This window comes from Leptopilina heterotoma, unplaced genomic scaffold, assembly GCF_015476425.1.
Source record: "Leptopilina heterotoma isolate Lh14 unplaced genomic scaffold, ASM1547642v1 Lhet_112, whole genome shotgun sequence".
NCBI classification, from domain to species: domain Eukaryota; kingdom Metazoa; phylum Arthropoda; class Insecta; order Hymenoptera; family Figitidae; genus Leptopilina; species Leptopilina heterotoma.
The window spans coordinates 477,259-490,392 of record NW_025110831.1 but is presented as its reverse complement, the minus strand read 5'-3'; the positions used below and the strand labels follow the sequence as shown (position 1 = coordinate 490,392).

General features: G+C 24.7%; 1 protein-coding gene across 6 annotated transcripts in view; it reads left to right on the top strand.

Annotated features, from left to right (window-relative positions):
* The window catches only part of LOC122504945, a 67,681-nt gene that overhangs the window by 30,439 nt on the left and 24,108 nt on the right, over positions 1 to 13,134 (top strand). For 3 of the 6 annotated variants that reach the window (XM_043616349.1, XM_043616321.1, XM_043616358.1), the window contains exon 1: positions 11,415 to 12,322. The exons of 2 other annotated variants lie outside the window; for them this stretch is intronic. The gene's annotated coding sequence lies outside the window, so the exon portion shown is untranslated. Of the gene's footprint in view, positions 1 to 11,414; positions 12,323 to 13,134 lie in introns of those variants that run through there. One more of the 6 variants, XM_043616314.1, reaches the window with a different exon arrangement.

Below are 13,134 nucleotides of genomic sequence, written 5' to 3'. Positions count from 1 at the left end.
TTTTGCAGCAGAAAAGAATTTTTTCCTCAAGGGGTTAAAAGAAACATTTCTTTGATTCGATGAAATAATGTTTTTTTGCTTTAGTTTCTCTCTCTCTCTCTCTCTCTCTCTCTCTCTCTCTCTCTCTCTCTCTCTCTCTCTCTCTCTCTCTCTCTATTTTCTGTTTTGAAATGACGAAGTAAAATGTAATTAAGAGAAATAATTAGAGAACATTTTTTTTTGTTTTATGACGTGCGATTGTGGTTCCATGGTTAAGTCATTGGATTTAGAATGTCAGGGGCCAGGGTTCAATTCCCGGCCATATGGAATTTTTTCGAAACTATTTATTCTTTAATCAATTTTAAGTTATGCATAACTAAAATGGCTTTTATTGAATTGTTTCAAAGAATTTTATTGAATTTTTAAAAATTTTATAATTAATTATTAAAAAAAATTATTGATGATTTTTGAAAATAGAATAATAAAATTCAATTATTTTTTGAATTTTTAAATAAAATTATTCGCAAAATTATTTAAAACAGGGCTCGAACTAGGTCCGTATTCTTCGCAGAAAGAATAAATAAATTTTTTTTTTAGAAAAAGAATATTTATTCTTTAATAAATTTTAGGTTATCTCTGCAATTGAATGAATTGAATTAATGGAACTCTCTCTTTCTCTCTTTCCCTTTTGTCTCTTACTTTCTTACTCTTGCAATACTTTATGATTCTCCCTCGCACTCAACGTCCTTGTTTTCTTGTGCCATCCTTCTCCTTCCGTCCGTAGACCTCTCGTCCCCACCTTTTATATATATATGTATATATTCTTTCATAATCGTCGAGGTTCGAAGGTTGTCCGAGCGACCTTTCTTTCATGGAGATAAGAAAACGATTAGATTTTGACTCTCGAAACTCTCTTTCTATATATACGTGCGCATGTGTATATTAAACATGCACCACGGTGTAAGGTCATTGCCATTTTATTTGATAAGGAATCCTTTCTCGATTTTTATCGACTAAAAAAAGGAAAAATTCTTTTTTATTCTTTATTTATAATATGTAAATTCTCATTTAGGAAAGAAAACACTTTTTAAATTTCCCTCCTTTTTTTTAAGGTTATGTTTAACTTTAAAATATTTTTGGCGGGATTTCATAGCGTCCCTGACATAACCTCTAAAAATCATATTGAATCCTTGTGTATGTAACAGTGCGTTACAAGTTTAAATGAACCCCACAATAAAATAATAGAAATATTTGAAATAAATAAAAATTTTATATAAAATACTGTATTAGAAAAGTTTCTATCATAGTGTAAGTGAAACCTATGTATGTTTTTAGGGATAAATGAGAAATATTTACTTTACTTTTTTTTTCCTCTCACAAGCAGAAACTCTTTTAAAAACGGATAGTTTTACAACTTTAGTTTGGCCCTTTTCCCTTCTCCATCCAATTTTTTTGGGGTTTTTTTCGCTTTTTTTGAAATTGGATATTTTCTCTCTACCATCACTGTATATAATATATATGTATGTATAGGAGAAATGCGAAGGCCTCCAATCGTTTCCACCTCCCATATACTCTTTGGAAGCTTCCGGCTTTCCGCTTCGAGGGCAAATCAATAACGGAAAGCCTCTTATTTCTCCTCTGAAATTTTCTCTGTGTACAACGTACGTACGTTTCCAATGAGAAAATTTTCCTCATCGAATAAAACGTATAATATTCACAATATTATTATTATTATTTATTTTTATTATAATTATTTTTTCAAAAAATATTTGAAATTAAATTATTTTCAATATCTAGTATTTTCATGAAATTTCGCAAAAGAATTCAATTATTTAACAAAAATTGATAAAATTTATGCAAAATTCAATTATTTGCATATAAATAATAAAATTTCCACAGGAATTCAATTAATTTAGAATAATTATCAAAAATCAATTATATTTAACAAAATTTTTATACAATTCTTCACAATAATTCAAATATACTTTCACTAATAATAACATTTTTCATGTAAATTTAATTTTTTAAAAAAAATTTTAATAAATACAAAAAAGGTAAATATATAAGTCGCTAGGTTTATCTATTATAGTTATTATATGTAGTTAATAAAAGTTGGCGTAGACTAGACGTGAATCTCAGAAGTGATATGTCAAAAAAATCCATTGACTCAGATATTACATTAAAATTCTTATAGCAACTATTCAATTATTTTCATAAATAATAAAATTCTTTTAAAAAATTCAATTTTTTTCAAAAATTTAAATAACATTTGTAGCAAGAATTCAATTATTTTTATAAATAATAAAATTTCTTTGAAAAATTGAATTATTGTCAAACATTTAAATAAAATATTCGTCGCAAGAATTTGATTATCTTCATAAATAATAAAATTCCTTTGGAAAATTTAATTATTTTCAAAAATTTTAATAAAATTCTTTCCAAGAATTCGAATATTTTTATAAATAATAAATTACATTTTAAATATTCAATTATTTTGTTATTTATTACTAAAAATTTTAATAAAATTCTTGAAAGAATTCAATTATTTTTATAAATAATAGAATCTCTTTGAAAAATTCAATTATTGTCAAAAATTTTAATAAAATTTGTCGCAAGAATTCAATTATTTTCATAAATAAGAAAATTCTTCTCAGGAATTCAATGATTTTTAAAAATTATAATAAAATTGTTTGAAAGAAATCAATCATTTTAAAATTTAAATACAATTTTAATTAAATTTTTTTGAAATAATTCAATTATTCTTTTAGATTTTAATAAAATTCTTCCCAAGAATTCAATTATTTACATAAATAATTCTTCGAAAGAATTCAATTATTAAAGATAAATAACAAAATTATTCCCGAAAATTCAATTATTTTTAGGCATTTTAATCAAATTCTTTGCAAAATTCAATTATTTTCATAAATAACAATATTCATCACAAGAATTCAATTATTTTTAAAAATTCTAATAAAATCGTTCGCAAGAATATTCAATTATTTAAAATTTTTTTTGTAAAAATCTTTGTAAGAATTTAATTCTTTTCATTAATATTACAAATTTCTGAGAAATTCAATAATTTAAATTAGAATTTGCATAAAATTAGTTGAAAAATTAAATTATTGTCAAAAATTTTAATAAAATTCTTCGCAAAAATTAAATTATTTTTATAAATATTGAAATTTTTTCATTGAATAATGAAATTCGTTGAACGAATTCAATTTATTAGCAGGATAAGAATGTAAATAGTTTTAATGAAAATTCGGAAAAAGTCAGGAATCTATATTTTAATTTTAATTTTTTTAAATTTAAAATTAGAAAATAAATTTTCTATATACATTTATTTCTTCTTTACTCCTTTCTTTTGTTTTTGGTCAGAATTTTGAAGAGTGTGTTATTATCTTCATGTTTTTGATTTGAGATTTAAATACCAAAAAAAAAAAAACTTCAAATTGTTGTTGAATGAAGAAAAACATTTTTGTTTAAAAAAAAAATATATGTATAGTAATATAAATATAAATATTAATGCAGCATCACGCGTCTTATGAAACTTACCAACACGTGATGTAACACTTATAATCAGTAATAATATAACATCTATTTGCTAATGATCATTCAATTCCACTGCACAATCGAAACGTGAGCAAGTCAAACAAATTTAATGCATAAATTGTTGTTATTTAAATTATTTATAGAATTTACTATTATGTAAATAAAAATATATTATATTTCAATATTTTTTGAAAAAGAAATTTAATAAATTATTTTTTTAAAGTGGAAAAAAATGATTTAAATGATGAATGCAATATTAAAAATGATTACAGTCGAACCTGTTAGATTGCAACTCTTTAAATTTTTTTTTTGCAATCGATAATGTCCAAGAAGATAATAATTTCCTTCACTTTGTTCTAGATATTGTAAAAAAAAGATGAAAATTTAAAAAAAAAATAAAAATAAAAAAACGTAAAAATATTGCAAAATTAATTTACAAAATTAATTTACAAAATTACAACTTTTACTGTAAATTGTTTACTGTAATAAAATTGTAAAAATCGAGTTGCATTCCGACAGGTTTTACTGTATTATTATTATTTGCATTATTTTTGAAAATTGGAAAATTAAAAAAAATTTGTTTTTCTTCTTTTCCACCGGACGTTATGTATCAGAAGTTGTTAAATGTTTTTGCGCAATATATGAAAAGTAATTAGCAAAAAGTGAGTTAAATTTTTTTTCGATTATGAACTTTTCGTTATCGTGGGAAAAATAAGGAAACAACGATATAGAGAGAGAGAAAAAGGCGTCATCTTGGCTGTCTTCTCAATTCACTCGCCGGAAGCTTGAACTGCGAGAACGTTGCATACATATTATGAACATGTATATGTATATATACAGAGAGAGAGAGAGAGAGACTTGCTTTAATTCTGCTCACGTTGAGCCTCGCTCGCTTTGACGTTTTGACATTTTTCTTTGCCTTCTGTAGATGGCAAAAAATTTTCATTTTTTTTGTGTGTACATTTTATAGATAAAGGGGGGAAAAATGAGAGGAAAATTTTAAGTACAAAAATCGAAAGTGAAATTCCCTTCTCTCACAATTTTTGAAATTTTTTATGTATTGGAAATTTCATTTACGAGGGATTTTCTTTTAGTAGAATTTTTTTAGCAGGATTTTCACTTCGGGGGAAAATTTTCATTTAGCATGGTTTTTACTTGACAATATTTCAGTTTTTGGATTTTATTTTTTTTAGATTTTTTATTTAGCAAGAGGAATTTTTATTACTTGGCAGAATTTACAATTGGCTCAATTTCATTTTAGCTAAATTTTAATTTAGGAGAATTTTTGTTAAGCAGAATTTTCATTTGGTCAAATTTCATTTTAGTGAATTTTTATTAAGCTAAATTTTCATTTTGCAAAATATTTATTAAGCAGAATTTTCATTTAGTGGGATTTTTATTAAGCAGAATTGTCAGTTAGGAAAATTTTTATTATGCTGAATTTTCATTTAGCAAAATTTTTATCAAGTATATTTTTCATTTAGGACAATTTTTATTTAACAGAATTTCCATTTAGGGAAATTGTTATTAAGCAGAATTTTCTCATTTTAGAAAATTTTTATTAAACAGAATTTTCATTTGGAAAAATTTTTCTTTAGCTAAATTTTATTAAGGAGAATTTTCCTTTAGCAAAATTTTTATTAAGCTGATATTTCATTTAGAGCAATTTTTATTGAGCAGAATTTTCATTTTGGAAAATGTTTACTTAAACAGAATTTTCATTTCGGAGAATTTTCATTTGACAAAATTTTTTTAAGCATAATTTTTATTTAGGAAAATTGTTATTAAGCACAATTTTTTCATTTAGGAAAATTGTTATTAAGTAGAAGATCCCAAATGAAAATTGAGCTAAAATGAAATTTTATCAAATGAAAATGCCCCTAAATGAAAAATCTGTTTAATAATATTATTCTAAATGAAAATTTGACAAAAAGAAAACAAACTAAAAATTCGGCGAAAAAGAAAATTAGGTTTCCGAGGAAAAATTCTATTAAAAAGGAATTTCTGCCAAATAATAATAATTAATTTATTAAAATTTCCTTTTTAGTATAATTTTTAGTTTTAAAAAAGAAATTTTTTTTAAAATTGGAAACAATTTCGAAAAATTTTTGAGTAATTTCTGGTTTTTTCCTCTTTTCTATGAATGAATAACTATAACTTGTCCTTTGCGATGAATATAAATTTATATGTAATTTTAATGAGGAATTATATTCTTCGTCTCTCTATATATGGCAAAGAAAAGATTTGGCAACTCTGGAGCGAGAGAGAGAGAGGAAAGGCAACGTCGCAAGCTTACAAGAATGACACACCTCCAGTTGTCGTAGGTAGGAAATTGCCTAGGAAATCCGTCCACTGGCATGATCACTAAAGTTCAAACGAGAAAAAAATTTCATTTTAAAAATATTCTTTATTTTTATCCATATCTTCTCTTCTTTTTTGTCTTTGCACTCAACATGAAGAAATAAAAATTTGTTTTCAATTCATAAATTTTTATCAAATTCAAAATGTTCTGTTTTGAATTCATTTTCATAAATTTTTATTACATTGAGAAAAAATTTCGCTAGATTGAAAATTGAATTTTTCTGGTATTTTTAAACATTTTTCTGAAGTGTTCGATTTTTTTTTTTTTTTTTTTTTTTTTTTTTTTTAAAGAATGATTGGGAAATTTTGAGGGGATTTACATTTTAAAATTTGGTAGCAACTGAAAACGATTCGTTACTGATTTTCCATTGGCTTCTTTGCATTATCTCTTATTTTCTTTCATTCTTTTTCTATCTCACTCACTTTTTCTTTTTCTTCTTTTGAATTTAGAAGGCGTTTTCTGGTGTCGCTCTTCTCTCTTGATTTTCGATTTAAGAGGAACCATCACTTCAAGTTGAAGTCATTTAAAAAAGATTTCCCTCAATTCAAGTCAATTTATAAAATGAAATTGGTTTTAATTGTACGCGGCGGACTTGACAATATTCTTAATTACAATGAATGGGAATTTTATTTTTTATTTTGTTTTTCCCTTTTTGTAGCAGTGAAAATAATTGGCGATTTTTTCCCTCATCAAATAGAAATTATAAAAAAAAAATCTAGAAATAGAAATTTGTTTATTTTAAATTTATTTATAATAAAATGGGAATTAATAAATAATATATAAATAAATAAATAAAAATAAATATTTACTTATAAATAAATATTTATTAATTTTAACTAGTCGAAAAAAAAATTTTTTTATTTTTTTTTTTATTATTATCTTTCATTCATGGAAAATGTTTAAATATATTTCTAAACTAAATATATAAAATTTTAAAAGAAAAATAATTTTCTTATCATTCTCTGCTGACGCTATTGTGTGCGTATGTGTATTTTTTTTTCTTTATTTGGCATGAGCTCTCGTAAGTCTTGAGAATTCTTCTTTTTCATAAAAAAGATAACGCTAATGAAATTTCTTTATAAACCTCAAAAATATAAATGAGAAAATAAAAATGAAAAATTCTAGAATATATTGTGTGTTGCTTCACAAAAGAGAATGAAGAATTTTTAAATTATTATTTTGCCGCAATATGAAATTAATTATAATTTATAAAAGTTTATAATAAATAATATAGGAAAAATAGTTAAAATAAAAAAAAATATTATAAATAAAAAAATATATAAATAAAAAAAAATATACATAAAAAAAATATATTTATAACACAATTTCGGCGCCGCTGATTAAGAAAGTTTTTAAAACATAACCTAAAAGTTCGGATAATTTAGGGCAATTCTACAATAACTATTGTTAATGTTATCAAAAGGAGAACGTAGACATGACAAAATTTCAAAATTAAAATTTAATTTACAAAAAAATTTAGTATGAATATAATTTTAAAATCGAAATTATTTAAGGCTATTCTACAATGGAATAACTATTATCGATGTTACCGAAAAGCAAACGTAATCTTAACAAAATTTAAAAATTTCATATTAAAAAATCAGCATAAACAATTCCAATTGTAGTCGTTTAAGGTCAATCTACAATTATAGAATAACTATTTTCAATGGCGATTCTAACCTCAAAATACAAACGAAATTAAGAATAGAAAAATGAAAAATAAACACAGGTGTTTGTCTTTTAAATTAAAATTATATAGAGAGAATAAAAACAAAAGGGAGAAGAAAAATAATTAACATTTTCTTTTTACAATTCTTATAAAGCCAAAATAAAGTGCGAGAAGGAAAAGTATATTTCATTAATAAATCTTCGTCTTTCATTGTCGTTGTTAACTTTTGCGAGGGTGGTTTTCGTGGATTGTTAATGGTCGTTGGGTCATGAGGAATGGGTTGAGAAAAGAGAGAGAGAGGTGGGGGGGGGGGGGGTTATTCTCACTGTTGGCGCTATTTGTCCTATTTTCGGCAATGCCCCACCCATATTTCGACTCCAATTCTCTACCCCTTTTACTTCAATTTCATTCCAATTTTCCCCCGAGGAAAACTTTCACGAATGGAATTCGAAAATATTGTTTTCCTGTTAATTACACGAAAAGTGAAAATTGTTTCGTCTCTTTTATTGTGTTATTGATATTTTCTTTTAGTTCTATATTTTCCTTCTTTATTTTTATTTTTTCTTCTTTCTGTATTTTTTCTTTTTCCCATATTTTTCTTTTTTTTTATATTTTTTGTTTGTATATTTTTTCTACTTTCTGTATTTTTCTCTCTTGTTTTATTTTTTCTTTCTGTTTTCTTTTCTCAATTTTTTTTATGATTCACATATTTTTAACATTTGAATAGTATTTTCTTTAATTCCCTGCTTTTCGCACTATTTTCGTTTTTTTTTTTTTTTTTTTTTTTTTTTTGAAAATTCGTTTAAATTTTTACCTACAGAGTATTTTATATTTTAAGTTCGATTAATTTTATTTCCCCCTAATTTTTGAATTTAATTTTAAAAGAAGGAGAGTGAGAAAAAAATTAAATTAAATTATAATAATAATTAAATTTGAAAACTATACGAAACTTAATAAAAGTAATCTATTTTTTTTGTGTAATTTTTAGTTTCCTTTTCCTTTTCTCTTTTTTTTTGTTTTTAACTTTACAAAAGTTATGATTACATCAGAGAGCAGTTGGAGATTTGAAGCGTGACACGTGACCGCGAGGAGAAAGTTTGCTAAATAAAATTGAAGTAAAGAGACAGAGAGAGAGAAAAAAGAGAGAGAAAGAGAGAGAAAAAGGAATCGAAAAAATATAAAAGACCTTTTTTTTTCTTATTTTTATCCCTTCGCGTACAATTTTCTTTTGAATTGAGAAAAGCAATTGACTTTCCTTCACTTCATGGTCAGGAAAGAATTTCAAGAAAATTGAAAAAATTGAATGAAAAAGAATTAGAAGAAATTTTTATTCAAAAGAGAAAGATGATTGATTTGTAGAGTAATATTTTTACTGATTGGATTTTTTTTCTGATTTAACTCGTCGATCTACTAATTAAATTTTAATTTTTTATTCATCTTTTTTTCTTTCACATAATAATTACAAAATTCATGAAAAGTTATAGTTTTGTCGTCGCTCAACGGCGAAAACTATTATTTTAGATATTCACGTGACGAAAATGACACTAATTTCACCTCTTATTTTATTCTTTTTTTTTAATTAAATAAAAAATTTTTAAATTATTACTAACTAACAAATTCAATTATTTTTTTAAACTGTAAAATTTTTTTTTTCGAATGTTTAATTATTTTCAACAAAATTTTAATAAATTCTACAAAACAATTTAATTTTTTTTTTTAAATAGTAAAATTTCTGTAAAAATTCAATTATTTTCTAAAATATTTTAATAAAGCCTTCGAAAAAATTCAATTTTTTAAAATTTTTAATAAAATTTATTGAGAAAATTCAATTCTTTTAGAAAGTTTTTTATTTAATAAACTTCTGAGAAGAATTTAATTATTTTCTAAAATTTTTAATAAAATTCAATAATTTGTTTAATTTCAATTATTAAGAAACACATAATTATTTTAAAAACTTGAAAGTAATTGTTCGTAAAATTCAATTACTGTAAAAATTTTCTATTAAAATTATTAAAGAAACTATTATTTTAAAAAAATTCAAGGAAATTCTTCAAAAGAATTTAATTAGGATTTTCAAAAATTTTTGAATAAAATTCTTGTCAAGAATTCAATTATTTCCATAAATAATAAAATTCTTGGAAAAAATTCAATAATTGTATTTTCAAATTTTTTTGATAAACTTCTTTGCAAGAATATTCAATTATTTTCATAAATATTAAAATTTCTCGAAGAAATTCAATTATTCTCATATTTTTACATTGAATTTGGTTTGTAGAAAATCTATCTAAATTAAATTTTAAAAATTCTTCGTAAATTTCGTTTATAATTTGGATATTACTTTTGAAGCGTGTTTTATTTTAATTTTTATCAGTTTCTAAAATTATTTTTATTAATTTCTATTTTGTTCCTTGAACTTTCATAATTTTCTCAAACCTGAAAAATATACAAAACAAATTATTTTTAGCACCAATTTTTCAATTATAAATTTTTTTCTCTTTTTCATCTTTCATAATCGAAATAATAATTTTACTATAAATATAGTTGTCATAATTTTCCTATTTTTCATTAAATGATACATTTTAAATTCGATTTAGCAGAAGGTTAGAGGAATTTAATTTTCAACATGGGATTTTAAACAATTGAATGTTGAATTTTGAGTAAAAACAGGTAAAAATTAGAATTTTCTTTCAATAAGAAAGATAAGAAATATTTTTGTTATTTCTTTTTTTATTATTTGATATCCTTCTTTTTTTCATTAGAAAATTTTTTTTTTTTTATTATGAAAAATGAAATAGTAGTAATTATAAATCAATTTATTTATATTTTTATTACATTATATTAATCTTTTCTTATTAAAAAATTAATTATTGTTTATTTATATTTTTATATGTTGTAAATTAAAATGCACCTAATTCATTGAAACACAGGTTTATAATTTTTTCTTGAGATAAACCGAAGACAGCTCCATTTATTTCGTTTTCATTTAGAATGTGAGGTGTGCTTTTTATGTTCTTTTTTATTCTTTATGCTTATTTCTTATTTCGATACTTTTCGAGTTCGACTTTTTTCAATTCGACCTTTTTATGCTATGTTTTTTTTAGAAAGGAATTTTTATTTCGATACTTTTCGAGTTTGACTTTTTTCAATTCAAGCTTTTTCTGCTTTGCATTTTTTTTAGAAAGGATACCAACGAAATTAAGACACTGGACTAACTTTTGTCCTGACTGTACTTACGTTACATTTACAAAAATTGAATTTCGATTTTACGAACTTGTTTCAATAAAATCCGTATATTGATTTAATTTTTAATTATAATTCAGATAATATATTGATTTTATGCTCCATATTGCATATAAATATGTGATATTTTAGAAATTGTGATGAAGTTTTGTGAAAGAATTCCAGGACATTGAAAGTCACCTACATTCCGGAATGGAATCGTTGCATCCAGAAAGGGAATATATATACTATATAGAAGGCGAATATTCCAAGAGAGTGTGAGATAGAGAGAGAAAGAGAGATGTTGGTTGGGGGGCAAAAGCTTGTCACGAAGGAACGTGACGATCGATGAGAAGTGCATTTTTTACCCTTCACAGAATCGAGGAGTGTCCTTTCGTCAGCAAAAAAACACTTGTGCTCGTCGACATTAAAAGTGCGAAACGAGAAACTATGAAAAAAACAAGAAAACTATTACAGATGCCGAGAAACTAACTCCTTCCAAGAAGAAAATTTTCCAATAGAATCATCGAATAATGAAAATGAATCAAATTCGTCAAAGATTATAGGCACTAAAGGAAAAAATCCAAATATAAGTATATTGTGGTAGAAAGTAAATAAATGAAATAAATGACAAGAAAACTAACCTTAAAGCAAAGGGAGAAAGATGTGAACAGACTTTTAAGTGTTGGTATCGAAAAAAGGGAGGGGGTAATGGAGAAATGGAAAATCAGTGGAATATAAGTGACCTTGATTGATCCCTTTTTTTTGAGGTAAATTTCCTTTTTTTGGATGAAAATTTTTTGCGACGTTCCGACGAGGAAGGAAATTCGGCGCCGCGGATGGTCTAGAGCGAGAGCGGTGTACAGAAAGCCACTGCGCGAACGGACGCGAGGAACGACGGACGCGAAATGGCCGCCCCAGGGATAAATGGCCCAACTAGAGAAACGTTTACATTTCAATTGGTGAAAAAAGTTTTCAATATTAAACAATAAAGTGTGTTTAGTGCGTGGGTGAAAAGTGTTTGTTAAAATTTCACTTCATTAGAGGGGAAAATACAAGTTGAAAATAATATCGACACCAACACACAAACACATACACTCACTCTCTCTGTCTCTCTTCTTTTAATACAGTGGTGTGTTGTTGTCTTCTGCTATATTGCTCCCTCCAAAAAAAAAGTTCGCTTCTCAGTTTTCTCTCTTTCCTTATGTGTGTCCAAATGTCTCTGCGGATGTGTACGCCTTTTTTTCCAAACGTGTGTTAATCGAAAAAAGAAAAACTCCTCGAAATAATATACAACAGTGCGAGGTTATGAACGTTTTGTGAACCGACGCCAGGATTCTCGAGAGAAAAAAAATATTTGTTTTAATAAAGTGGAAATTGTGTGTGTGTGTGTGAAAATAGTGTTTTTGGAGAAAAAGAAAACTACAGTGAATAGAGAAATATTTTTTTTCGAAAATTAGTGGAAATTTATAACGTCCGACGGATCTGATTTGGAAATAAACTTTTCGTTATTATTCTACCTGGAAAATCGGGAGAAAAAGGTGAGCTTTTCTTTTCTTTAACAAGTGACCTTTTTGCCGGTATAAAAGAAAATATAAAATTGGAATTCTCGGTTTGGGGGGAAAAATGAAGATCGAGAAAAGTGAATTAGGAATTTTCGTTTGAAAATCTATATTCTAGTTTATAAATTATTACGTAAATTTTGTTAAATATACCTAACCTTAAAAAGTGAAATTATTTCCAACTTGTAAATTCTAATTATCGAGCCTTGAAAATTGGAAAATTCGTAAAATTGAAAATTAGAAAATTAAAGTCCTTCTCGAATCGTAAGTGTAAAATTGATATTTTCTCAAAGTTCGACGACTAATGGTGAATTTCAAACAAGAAAAAGCGAATTAATTCAGGGATTTTTCAATTTTAATAAAAAGGAAAATAAGTGTAAATTCTTTCGTTTTTCGTTAAAAAGATGAGAAATGTTAAAAAAGAGAAAAATAAAAGTATTTTTCACTAAGCGACGGTTCGTGAACTTTTGGGAAAGTAAAATTAATTTCTAAATTAGTTTTTAAAAAATAGACATTTTTCCATTAAACGAACAAAAAGGGAGAAAATATCAATTTTACGAGTGTAAAAATTTTTTGTGACAAACGAAGTGAACCAAACCAGATTTTCTTTACTAAATTACTCTATTTTTACTTATTAATCAATAAACAAATATTATTAATTATCTAATTCGTTTTTCTAAAGACAATTTAATTATCCAATTTTAAAAATTACAAATACGTCAATTTTTCTTTTCATGGAAAGTGTGAAAAAAATCCAAGTTTCGTGTCGAACAAAGCGAGTGTTTTTTTCG